General features: G+C 43.3%; 1 long non-coding RNA gene across 1 annotated transcript; it reads left to right on the top strand.

Annotated features, from left to right (window-relative positions):
* Nucleotides 1-2,491: 2,491 nt before the first annotated feature.
* LOC100958995 lies at nt 2,492-11,331 on the top strand. The gene is made up of 3 exons (XR_153255.2): nt 2,492-2,861; nt 4,722-4,771; nt 8,240-11,331. It is a non-coding gene; the product is annotated as an uncharacterized LOC100958995 (long non-coding RNA).
* Nucleotides 11,332-11,663: the final 332 nt, after the last annotated feature.

Raw genomic sequence — 11,663 nt, 5'->3', positions numbered from 1 at the left:
GGAGGTGCCGAGGGGGGCCCGTGCTGGCCCCGAGGGAGGATAAGCCGCTGCATTCTTTCTGCACCGGGCGGCTCCCGGCCTCGCCAGCCTTCCGGCTGCACATGCGGACTCTTGTCCTGAGCCTCCAGCCCCACCAAATACACATTCTTTCGCTTCCCTTAGAAAATCAACACACCCCAAACAACAAACCAAAATCAACAGATAACCCAAATCGAATCCCCAGATGTTTTAGGCCAACGCTTGGGTAGCTTATCAGAAAGAAGACTCTGACAATGGAACATTTTTTTTTTTTTTTTGCATCTCTCCACAAGAAGAGGAGGGGGAGACCACAGACAACAGCAAATCCCTCCTAAAACACAACTACATGTGTTCCCTGTAGGGAGAGGTAAATTGCCCAGCCGACTGGCGGGGGCTTCTCGTTTCGGTACCTGTTTACCTGTGCACTCATTTCTGAGCCTCGGCTTCATTAACAGTGTCATGGGCGCGCGTTTTAACGTGATGGGAGTGCCCTGTGGGCTCTGTGTGTGTGTGTGTGTGTGTGTGTTGGGAGGTTCTTGGGCTGGCCAACACCGAGGCAGGCACTGTGAGCAGGATGAGAGACGTCAGTCTTTTCGTGGCCACATCTGGGACTTATCTGCGGAGATATGTAGGCCAGAGCTCCGAGGCTGGGGTTCGAGATCACCCCTTTCAAGGGCGAGGCCGGATAAAGCTTCCCCTTAACAGCCAGGCCCTCTCCGTTGCATTGTCTGGGGCAGGGGATTGAGGTGTTAGCCATTCCGTAGCCGCTGCCTTGCCAGATCTGGCCTGATGTTTTTCACTTGGAGCTCGGCGGCCTGGGCGCGGAGGTGCAGAGGTGCGGAGGTAGCGAATCTCCGAGTCGCCGCAGGGAGGCCTCCAGACTCCCCTCCCTCTGCCCCGTGCGCCAGCGTTTGCGGGTCCGCTAGGCGACCGCGATCCGCAGACACCTCCCTGTGCACATCCGCCCTTGCCTTGGCTCTCCGCCCTCTCTAGGCAGCTAACAAATGGTCCTCTGCCTCTTCTGGGTTGGGGCAGAACTGCGGGCAGGCAAGAATGGGGTGCGGGAGGCCGTGGTGTTGGCTCCTCAGCCTCGCCATCGGCCGCCAGGCTGCCGTTCCTTCGTTCCACCTCGCAGCCCCAGCTTTGTTTTTCTCATCTGCTCTTGGCCACCGGGCCCCACGCCTGCTAGGGGAGTGAGTGCGTGTGCGCGGGGGGCGGGCGCTCGCGGCGGGCGGGGGCCCTCCCGCCAAGGACACGCAAGGCTATCTGTCCTCCGGCTGCACTTGGCGGGAAAGCCAGGGGTAGCCAGCGGGGCCGCGCGCCTGCAGTTCTCATTACCGCCTCGCTGCTCCCCCTGGGCCGCATTTACATACGGGCCACTCGCTGGAATTTTTACTGCGCCCCCCCTCCGCCACCTCCCCTCGGTTGCACGCGCGCAGGCTCGGAACTACAGCTTGGGCACGCAGACACCCGCGCCCAGGCTGCGGCCCGCCCCGGGCGCACAAACAGGCCCGGGAGGGCAGACGACTCTCGGCGGGACGGATTCCTGCACCGCCTCCCCGTCCCCTGTGCGCCCAGACCCCTGACACCCCCCTCGCTGGTGTTAGAGGAAGCCCACCTTCCCCTTAAAGCCCCCACCCTTCCCTCTCTGCACACTTCCACCCCCACCCTCCCACATCTGTGTCTCTCCTTGGAACACACACACACATATACACACTCTTTTTATTTCCCCCTCAAATAACCCCTATGGCGCGTCCGTGGTACCTTTAGAATAGCTCTGGAGTGTAGAGAATAAAAATCTTTATAACGTATTGCTTGTCTTTAGCCAAACATTTAACAACCACGACAAAAAAGGGGGGGGAGTGAGGAAGGGGGACTTGAACCAAAGGACCTTTCTTTAAAAAAAAAGTCTGCAAGTCAAAAGGTCATTCTTCAAGTTTGTAAATAAAATTGCAAAGGGAGTCCTTAGAAAAGAAAGAAGGAGAGGAAAGAAGGAAGAAATGTAGAAAGACCGACAAGTTACATAAAATGGTGCATTGGAAAAACAAGACAGGGCGATTCTTTTAAAAATGAGTCTTAAGAAACCAACGGGGGAAAAAAACTAGAGGAAAAAAGAAAAAGAGGGAGAAACAAATAAAAGGCAAAAAGGCAAAAGAAGTTTCCAAAGAAATGTGTGCTTTGCATCCTACAATAGGAAAATGTAGCCATTGCTCTCCTTCAGAGGAGACATTTCTAATTTGTTCCATCTGTCAGGAGGGGACTATGAGAGGTTTGGGTGCAAATTCATTATCTCTGGCAACGCAGAACGTAGTGTGGGGACTGAAAAAGACCGTGGCAATGGATGAACAATAGGGCTTCAGTTCATCAGTAACAAAAGCAGTGGGGAAATTGGTTGAGTTTCAGAGCACGTCCTCCTCGGCAGAGGGGGCTGGACTAGACCTTGGACAGCCCCCCCAAAAACTTGCCAAGCCTCGCACACACCACTTCACTCTCCCACTCCGAGGCTCAGGGAGCAAGTGCCTGGGGGGGGGGGGAGAGATATATATTTTTTCCCTTTCCATGGTCTTTTGCACCCTTCTCTCTCTCCCAAGAAGGGAAGACTTGTTTAAACTATTTTAGACGCAATCAAGCAAGAATCACCATGTGGAATTGAGCGCCAGTTTTAAATGTGCTGAGGAGAGGAATGATCTGAATTTTTTTTTTTTTTTTGTTTGAGACGCCAAAAGGAGCCTGTTTGTGTGCTGCGGCCGCACTGTGACTCTGGATCTTGTCTTCTGACCAGCGCTTCGATTCCTGCCTAGCTGGATTTGGGTGGCATTCACTGCCTGGCGCGGGGAGAGCAAGTGAGTATCAAGGCGGCCCTCAGGCTGCAGCTCGGCCGGCGGCGCTGGGCCAGCGGTGCCCGCCGCGGCCTGGCGCCCGCACTCCTCAGCGTACCCGCGAGCTAGTGCCCGCAGAGCCCCGCTGTGGACCGCTCCGAGGGCCAGTCCAGGGCTTTGCTTCAGCTAATTGATTATGTGCCTCGGTTGCTAAACCTGTTGATCTCGTGAGTTTTCTGAGCCAAGACTGTTAATTATCCAGCGGACTGACCCCCAGTCGCAGAGAGATGCCAGGAAAATTTCGCGTTGGAAAAGGCAATTCTGTATGTTATTTTGTGCTGCTGATGGTAGGACTTTCCTTTTTTAAGCCTAAAGCGAAATACAATTGTATTTTGCGTTTCTGGTTTCAGAATTCACATTTTGAATAATTCGCCCTCTTTTAACCGCCCCCATATTGCAATTACCTGGCAATGAAGAGAAGGTCTGATTAAGTCCTGGTGGAAAACTTGTGAACAGTAGCTAACTAGATCTGGTGGATATCCACGTCCTTTTCCTCTTTGCCTTTTGGATATGGGGAAGCGAAAGGCCACTTTACAGGGTTATCCCAAGTTCAACTTCATCAAGATGCAACGTCTTGGTTAGTTATTGGTACTTCAGCAGTTGAGCTTCAGACGCTCTGGTATCAGAGCAGAGCCGGGTCTTTGCGGTTTGCTTAGAGCCTAGACAAGGCTGAGGAAATGAGGACCCCCTTTCTGGGGCCTAGAATTATCTGCCGGAACTCTTGGCAGGAGGAACCAACGCCACGCATTTGCATTCGTGTCTGAGACGTTTTCTCTTGCAAATGTACCCGCGCTGCTTGAATGGGGGACTGTCTTGAGGGGTCAGGGCAGCTGTGGGATTGATCAGAAGTTAGACAGGAGGCCCTGTCAAGTCACGGCCACGGCCGGGGGCCCCTTCGGAGCTGTGCCTGCCTTGGGCTCAGAATGGCGGGGTCGGATCCAGTTTCCTCACTTTCCCGGTGTCCACCTCTGCCTGCCACCCTCCTCCTCCACCTTGGCACTAGTAATTAGGGCGCTGCTCAGGAAGCGAGCTCTATAGTCAGCATAATCTAACCAGGGCAGTACTTTCATTTTGCAAAACCAGTAGTCCCACCCTTCCAGTCCAAAATAACAATAAGCATTAAAAAATCATAAAAGAAAAGCAACCTATTTGGGGGGACTGTAAGACTTCCTGAATCTTGGATTGTAGGAGAATGGGGGAAGGGAATTAAAAAAAATCCACCACTTTACAGCAATCAGGTTTTACATTATTCATTGATTTACTGGAGGAAAGAGCCAATCAGGAGCCATAGATATGAATGCACATCTCAACGTGCTGTGGCCTTACAGTAAACTATTTGCATCTTTCTAATGGATTAGGTATTTATCCAGGGATTCCCATTGTTTGAAAGGCCTGCAAATTCATTCTCTTAAACATCTAGAAAATAAGACTTTGTCCAGTCTTAAAATTCTTACATGGAAGGACTCTCCTCTTTTGTATGGCAGGTTGCAAGCTTCAAGTTCCTAATGTTTCTTAAGAGTCCCTCTTCCTTTCAAACTAAAAAATACAAGAAAAGAAGAAAGAAAAATTAATTTCCCAGACCCCCTCCAGATTCTGCATATTTTGCATTGCCATTATTATGCATATATAAATTTAAATGCAAATTAGCATATTTAACCCTGTGGGTGCTGAGACTTAGGATACAGTATAGTGGGATTTCATGGAATTTCTTGGTATTTTAAGGAATCATAGTAATTGCAATACTTTAGATGAAGCCATATCTGTATATGATTTTATATGCATATACAAAAACTATGATCTTTTGTTTTCTTGACTGTTTTTCAGATGAGGCTGCAAAGAAGCATAAAATGAATAGACAGTCCAAGCAACCAAAGGTAATTTTAAGATTTACATTTGATAAAATCAAAGTGATATACAAAATCAAAATAGAATTTTATTTACTGGGTGGCAGGCCTGGAGTGTATTGCATATCTCCCAATTCATGCAATGGATAGAATTTCAGAGAAATCTACGTTTTCATATGTGTAGTTTTTTCCCCTGTAGGGAGCCTTTGTATATTATGTATCAAGCATAATACGAACATAAGTAACTGCCTATAAAAAAAAAGGAATTTGGGTTACTGAAGAAATAATAGAATACTTTTATTGGAAAATAAGCCAGTCAAGTACTTTGCCTCAACTATTCGAATCCAAATTGCTGTGAATTAAATGGCTTTTATGTAGAAAATGATAGTCTTGACTATAGTAGTGGACTGTGGTTTACATGCATGAGAATCATGGAAACCGAAAATTAAAAGGGAATTTTGGTGATACTTTGCAGTAGGATTCTGAGGTGTTCTTAATATTGGTGACAAACTTGATCTATTTGAATTTAGGAAATAACATAATTATGACCTAAACATGTGGAAAATCATAACTTTTCACTTTTCACTTAAGCAGAGATTGTTTATTCCCAAGTAAGCCAGGATATTTCAATTCATGTTTCAGCCATCTGGAGACCTATAAAAAGATTAGAAAACAAGCATGACAATCACGTCCTAATCTACTGGCCATTAATGAGAATTTATTAGCGAATGAGCAGGCAAGCCATTTAAATTCAGTGTATCTTTCAATATGCAGATTTCAAAATAGGCATTCTGTGGCTCAGCTAAATAGCTTTTTGAAAGCAAAAATATCTGATATGAAAACATGTAGGTATTAATAATTATTCTTAAAGTGTGACAGACATTGCCAGGAATTTAGAGCTATACAATTGTTTCAACTTGTCTAATATTTTATATAAAATACAGTTATTGACATATGTCTGATAAAACATGATATAGACCTTGGCAATATTCAAAATAATCATATGCTTTGTATTTTTTTGTTTCTCCATCCCCTGAGAGATGATGGAGAGGTAAAATATTTAATTGGCTATATGGCTAATGAACAGACTGCCTATATTCCTAATGTTGGCTATTTTCACTTATTGGGGCTCCCATCATGAGTCTATGGTATATATACCAGGTATGGAGGCCAGTTCTGCAGTCGTATGGCTATGGGCGTTGATTGCCCTAGAAGCTGCTATTTTAAGAAAGCACATTCTATGGCTTCTAATTGTAGAAGCATTGCAAATGTTCAGTGTCTTGGCTTTCATGATGGGGTACATTGGTTCTAAAAATGCATATATGTAAGTAAACTGTATTAATTTGCAAATTGACACACATATGGGGATGACAAACATACACAGACATAAATGCATTGCAACTGTCTGTTTTCATCCACCCTCACCCAGGTATATGCCAATAGAAAGATATTCTAAAAATATTTAGAATTTCTTGAGCTTTAACTTAAGGAATTGAATTCATCTGATTACATGCTTGCTTTATATGATGCATGCCAAATCACTAATGATTCTTCTATGTCTTGGAAAGCAAGGACACATATTTTCAGTCTTCCAAGGCAGCAAAGCTCAATAGGGGTTTACATAATGTCAAAAGTGGCATGTGCCTTAGTGATTTGTTAAATTTTTGTTCAGTAGTTTATGTTGTGACCAGATAGTCCAAGAAGGAATAATAGTAACCCCATGAGAGTGTGTTTCTCTGAATTAGTGTGTAGTTTAAATGTGCATTTTAGGTATAACCCAATGCAGCTATTCTTGACCTTACCTCTAGTACCATAATTTGATAAGAAAAATAGGTGAGCAATTTCCACAGCTTAGTCTTCTAAACAATCGGTACTGGAATGCTCACCAAAAGAGTAAATAAATAAAAAACTCTAGGGAAAACTTTGTATCTGTGTTATTAAATCATGTCTTTAATTGGTGTGACATTGTTTAAATTCTTGGTTGGGGGCTTTTTTCTAGCAATTCTGGTTTTATTTGCTTGTCAGTCTTTTCGGCGGCAGGGTTTACATATATGTGCTGTATATGTAATTTGGTGAACATGTTGACACTCATGCCTTCAATGAATAAATCACTGAATTAATGAAAGAGGGGCATGTTAATTCCAAAAGTGTTTTAGTCATTGAGGAAAATGGTCAACCTCTAGAAATGAGAGTATTGTGACAAACTAGTGATGTGTGCAATGAATATTAAGATTCATTACATTCTCTTGTAGCATAGATTTTAAAGAATAACAATATCACCAAACATAACACCATTATGAAGAAACAGTTCTTAAGATATATCTATGATGAATATGCATTTTATGTAGACTACCTTAGATGTTCTGTTGAGGGCATTTGAATAGTAGAGCTATACGTATTATAAGTATGTTAGACATAGATTACCCATTATTAAGGACAGAAGAGAAGAAAAAGACTCTTTGAAGTGACCACATAAACACTTTGAAAAGTTCTGAGAAAAGCAATGGGCTACTAAATTAATAAAACAACATTCCCCTGGAGATAGAAGAAAGGTGGGGGTGGGGAAGGAAAAGGTGGAGGTAGAGTTAGGCTTTTAACATCCAGGTGTTTTACGTGTGTTTTTCATGAAGTAACGATTTTTTTTTCATAGTTTCATAAGCAAGATTAGTAAATTTTCCTTCTGTGTGAAAATTAATATTTTAAACAATAGACAAAGGCTCAGCAGTTTTCTTCAGCAGAGTTGCGAACCACATTAGAAACTATTGCTGCAATGTTTACCTGTGCTGCATTCTAACGCACGCACCCTACATATGCAGTCATTTTTTAAAAGCCAGCATGAAGTCCGTTTGCTTAGAGTATTCAATTTGAACTTAAAGAACAAAATACTATCGCCATGGTACATAGATACAAAACATGACTGAGCTGTGAAGCCATTAAAAACACACCATCAGAGCAAATTGTCAATGTAATCACACATCGACTCACTGCGTAATACAGATCTGATTCCCAGCCCCAGAAAGCGAGGCCCTGCTTTAAGCAATAGCAAAGTGCCTTCCATCTGTCTGCCTATGCAATCTGCCAGAAGAGAAATGCAGGCAAAGACGTTCCCCAGATCTGAAATGCTTTTATCTGTCCTTAGAGAGAGATTTCTTCCAGTCTTTGGATATTAGAGCGATCTACACTAGCACGGAGGAGGTAAAAGGCCGCGGGTTGCTTTTCCAGAAGCAGTCGGTAGTGCTAGCGGAAGAGATGTTGATTGAAAAAATAGGGCTTGTTGCAATGCTGCCGCTACTGCTGCTGTCGCTGCCGCTGCTCGGGCAGCGGGCGTGGGGCAGTTGGCTGATCACTGATGCATATCAATAACCATGTACTTGAGATTTTTCATGACATCATCATTACCTTGGTCTCCCGCGGTCTCGAACCTTTGACCCTGCCGGGCTGGTCCACAATTTGGCAGTGCAAGCCCCTCCAATGATGGCCCTTTTCTCCTTCTTTCAGACCGGGGGCAGCAGCAGGCCAACAAGACGGCATCTTCTCCCCAGCCTAGAAGCCCTGTGAAATCGAGGATCTTCCCCCTAAAACACACATACACAAGATATGTGCAATCAAGCTGCCACCGCTTGGTAAAAAGCTCACGGTGCCTAACCCAAAAGGATCAGGAGCAGATCCTTGAATCAGCTGTCACTTCTATAGAATGGGATTTTTTTTTTCCTTCCTCCTTAACCAGCGCTGGAAATTGCCATTGGCTTTATACATCTCTATAGAGAGAGGCTAAGAGTCTTGCGTGAGAAGGAAGCAATTTACAATGCAAATAGAGGCCTGTGAAGGGACGGACGCTGCTGCTCGGGCGGAACAGCTTGCTGCACCTTAATAGCTGGTTTTATTTTCTGATATTAATAGATGAATTGTTGGCTAACGCTGCCGGAGATTACTTGCTGAAAGGAAAAAAAAGTTCGGAATAAACTCTGAAGGCAACAGATCTCGTTTGGATGTTTTAGCTGCATACACACAAACAGAAACCAGGTCGTATTTGCATAAAAGGAGGAATCTTTTAAGCGCGGCAAGTATCCTGGAGGACGACTACTCGGTACTGCCAGAAAAGATCGGGATGTGGAGTCTGGCCGGAGGAAGACAGAGGCCTGTGAGGGAAGCGAGTTGTTATCTTTGGTTATCTAGCTGTATGAGTGTATTGGTCTTCATAAAGCTAGATAACCGAAAGTAAAAACTCCTTCAAGATCGCCGGGCAGCGTGTGGGAATGGTCGACTACAGCCAAGAGACAGTAAAAACAAAGGTCAGGAATACTTATTGAATCTAACTTTTTGTTTTGTTTTTTCCTTATGTCTAAAGGGGGGTGAAAGGAAATTAAGTGCACACATCCTGAAATATAAGGGTGCCAGATATCTGGAGAGGGGTTGTTACAGCTGGAAAGGAGAATTGTATAGTGCTAATGAGTGAAGATGCTTGTGCAGTTCTCTTTTAAGTAAAGTTTATATCTTGATGGATTTTTTTTTCCTTAGAAAGCTGTCTGGTACCTAGTTTAGAAGTGATTCCATAATAGGTAGACTTGGGCAGTTCCCTTCTGAGGCCTCTCCCTCAAAATTGGAAGATTGTGCTTAGAAACTACTTTGCATGTACTTGGGCTATATGTCAAATTCTGTGAAATTAGATTTCTAAAAAAGTTTATACTGGAAGGTTAATAATTCATATCTACTGAGGACTTAGAGCTAGCAGGGAAAATGAAAAAAAAGCAAAGGCTGATTTTTATTCTTCTATTCAAAATGCAAGGACAGATGCTTCTCTGTTCCAAGAGGGTTTCCTTGAGGAAGCTACTGAAGCAGAAAGACATGATGGAGACGAGATCGCCTCCCCTCTTGTCAAAGTGTTAAAAAAATGTTCTGTCTTACTCTGCGCCTAGCATTGGAAATGAAAGTGACATTTACGCCACAACCCACGTGTGCGCCTCCTCTCTTTTTGTTTAAGGATGATCAGGTCTATCCAGGAAACAGCTCTGGCATCCCAAACTGAAATAATTAGGACGTATATAGACCTGACAAAAATGGAAAGGGGGTGGGGAATCTGAGGGTCTGTCTTGCCTAATTGATTCCGCTAAACGGAATGCGAGAGATGTGAACGGCGGGACGCTCCGATTCCCACGCTCGGGGGCAAGTGGTAAAGCGGGGCCGGCAGCCTATGACAGACAGCCCTGTCGGGGGGTGGGGGTATGAAAAAAACATCAAGTGCACACACCATACTCATCTCCATCGCTTAAGAAAGTAAAGGCATTTCCCACCCACAGCCATCTGCAGCTTCCCAAATGGCAGCACCAACTGGTCTGTGGCTGCTGCTTGCTGTCTGCTTCTGTTAATTTTTTAGCCCATGTTTAATTTGGCTATAATTAAGTTTGGCTTTCTTCTTGGGTTGAGATCGTCAATATTCAAGGAAAGCTAGTAGAAAGCAATTGCAAGAAAGTCCCAAGACTGCTTGCTCCTCATGTCAAATCCTCAATCTGTGCTTATGGCCTGGGACACTCTTTTGGCTTGTTTTGAGTGGGTTATGTTTAAAATACCTATCTCTATATGACAGTCATTATTATGACTTCCTCAGGTTGTTTATTTCTTACCATGATGCATCTAGGAGCTTGGCCTAATTATTCTGGGTAGATGCACACTGGAAGTAAAACTGTAAAGTTGTTGCCTTACAAAATTGATTACAATCACAACATGATAAAGGTTGTTGGGAGAAATCTCCATTAGATGGTTCTCTAAAGAGCCATTTTTTTAAAGTCTAAAAATAATTATGCCTAGTAGAAACTTGGGGGCTTTGAAGGTCCCCATTGTAATCTTTCCCTGAAAGTCCTTAGGTTTTTCCACAAGTCACTAAACAAACATTTGTATAGACATTTACACATAAATACAGCCATTTCAATAAGAAAATGTCCAAAATGGCCTGTAATCTTCCACATGGCCTAGATTATTGACAATCCCAAATACACAAGTTTATCTTCAAAAGCAGTGCATTTTCTTTCATAGCTTCAACTCCTTATAACACTTCGGACTGGAGAAGTCTGCAAAACCACTGTTAGTTTCAGTTAGAAACTCTGAAAGACTTTATTAAGGTAAATTCTCAATTTGGCTGATGAACACGTGCCAAAGTTTTACTACTGTAGTGACCATTGGGAAGACCCTTGTTTATTTACATTTGAAGCACTGTTTGTGCAAACAACCTTTCATTGTTAAGTGCCTGTATTCCTTTCATTTACTTCATGTCCAGGGGTGCTATTTACCTAGAACCATTGTCTACTACAATTAACATTTACATTACAAAGTGTGTGGTTTTCTTTCTCAAGGAGGTTCAATTAAGGCAATAAGATGTTTGCTGGGGAAACCTATTGTTTACTGAAAGCACTCAATGAAGTCAAATTACTGAAGCTTTTGCCTACATCTTGGTCTTTTATGTAAATATGTTAAATATAACATCTAAGGAAAATAAACTATTATAATTATGTGTTTGCCATTGTCATATCAAACTTGCTTTGTATCATACTAATGTTACATAACTTACTGATCAATAAAAATACATTTCAATGTTATTATTTTCATTTTATTTTTTGCTGTTCCACTGCTCTTGCTGCAACATGTCCCAATTTTTCTTTTTCCTATTACACATCAAACTTCTGGCATTTTGTTTTATTTGTGTGTGTTGAAGAGAGGTACTGTATCTGAGCATGAGTCTGAAGGGTGTCCAAGATAATCTCTACAATGACCTTATAATAAGGTGATATTTCTTTGAAATTTGAAATATTCCAAAGGCATGTACATTTAAGTCAAAAGAAGTGTAAATATCAGTTAAGTAGTTCTTTGAAAGCTAGTTTTAACATTGGCAGAAACCGGATCAAGTTTATTTAGCATACCACTGCATTGT

Source organism: Otolemur garnettii, unplaced genomic scaffold (genome assembly GCF_000181295.1).
Source record: "Otolemur garnettii isolate 467f Iridium unplaced genomic scaffold, OtoGar3 scaffold00017, whole genome shotgun sequence".
Taxonomy (NCBI): domain Eukaryota; kingdom Metazoa; phylum Chordata; class Mammalia; order Primates; family Galagidae; genus Otolemur; species Otolemur garnettii.
Note: the sequence above shows the minus strand (reverse complement) of the source record. Positions and strands in the feature narration are given on the sequence as shown.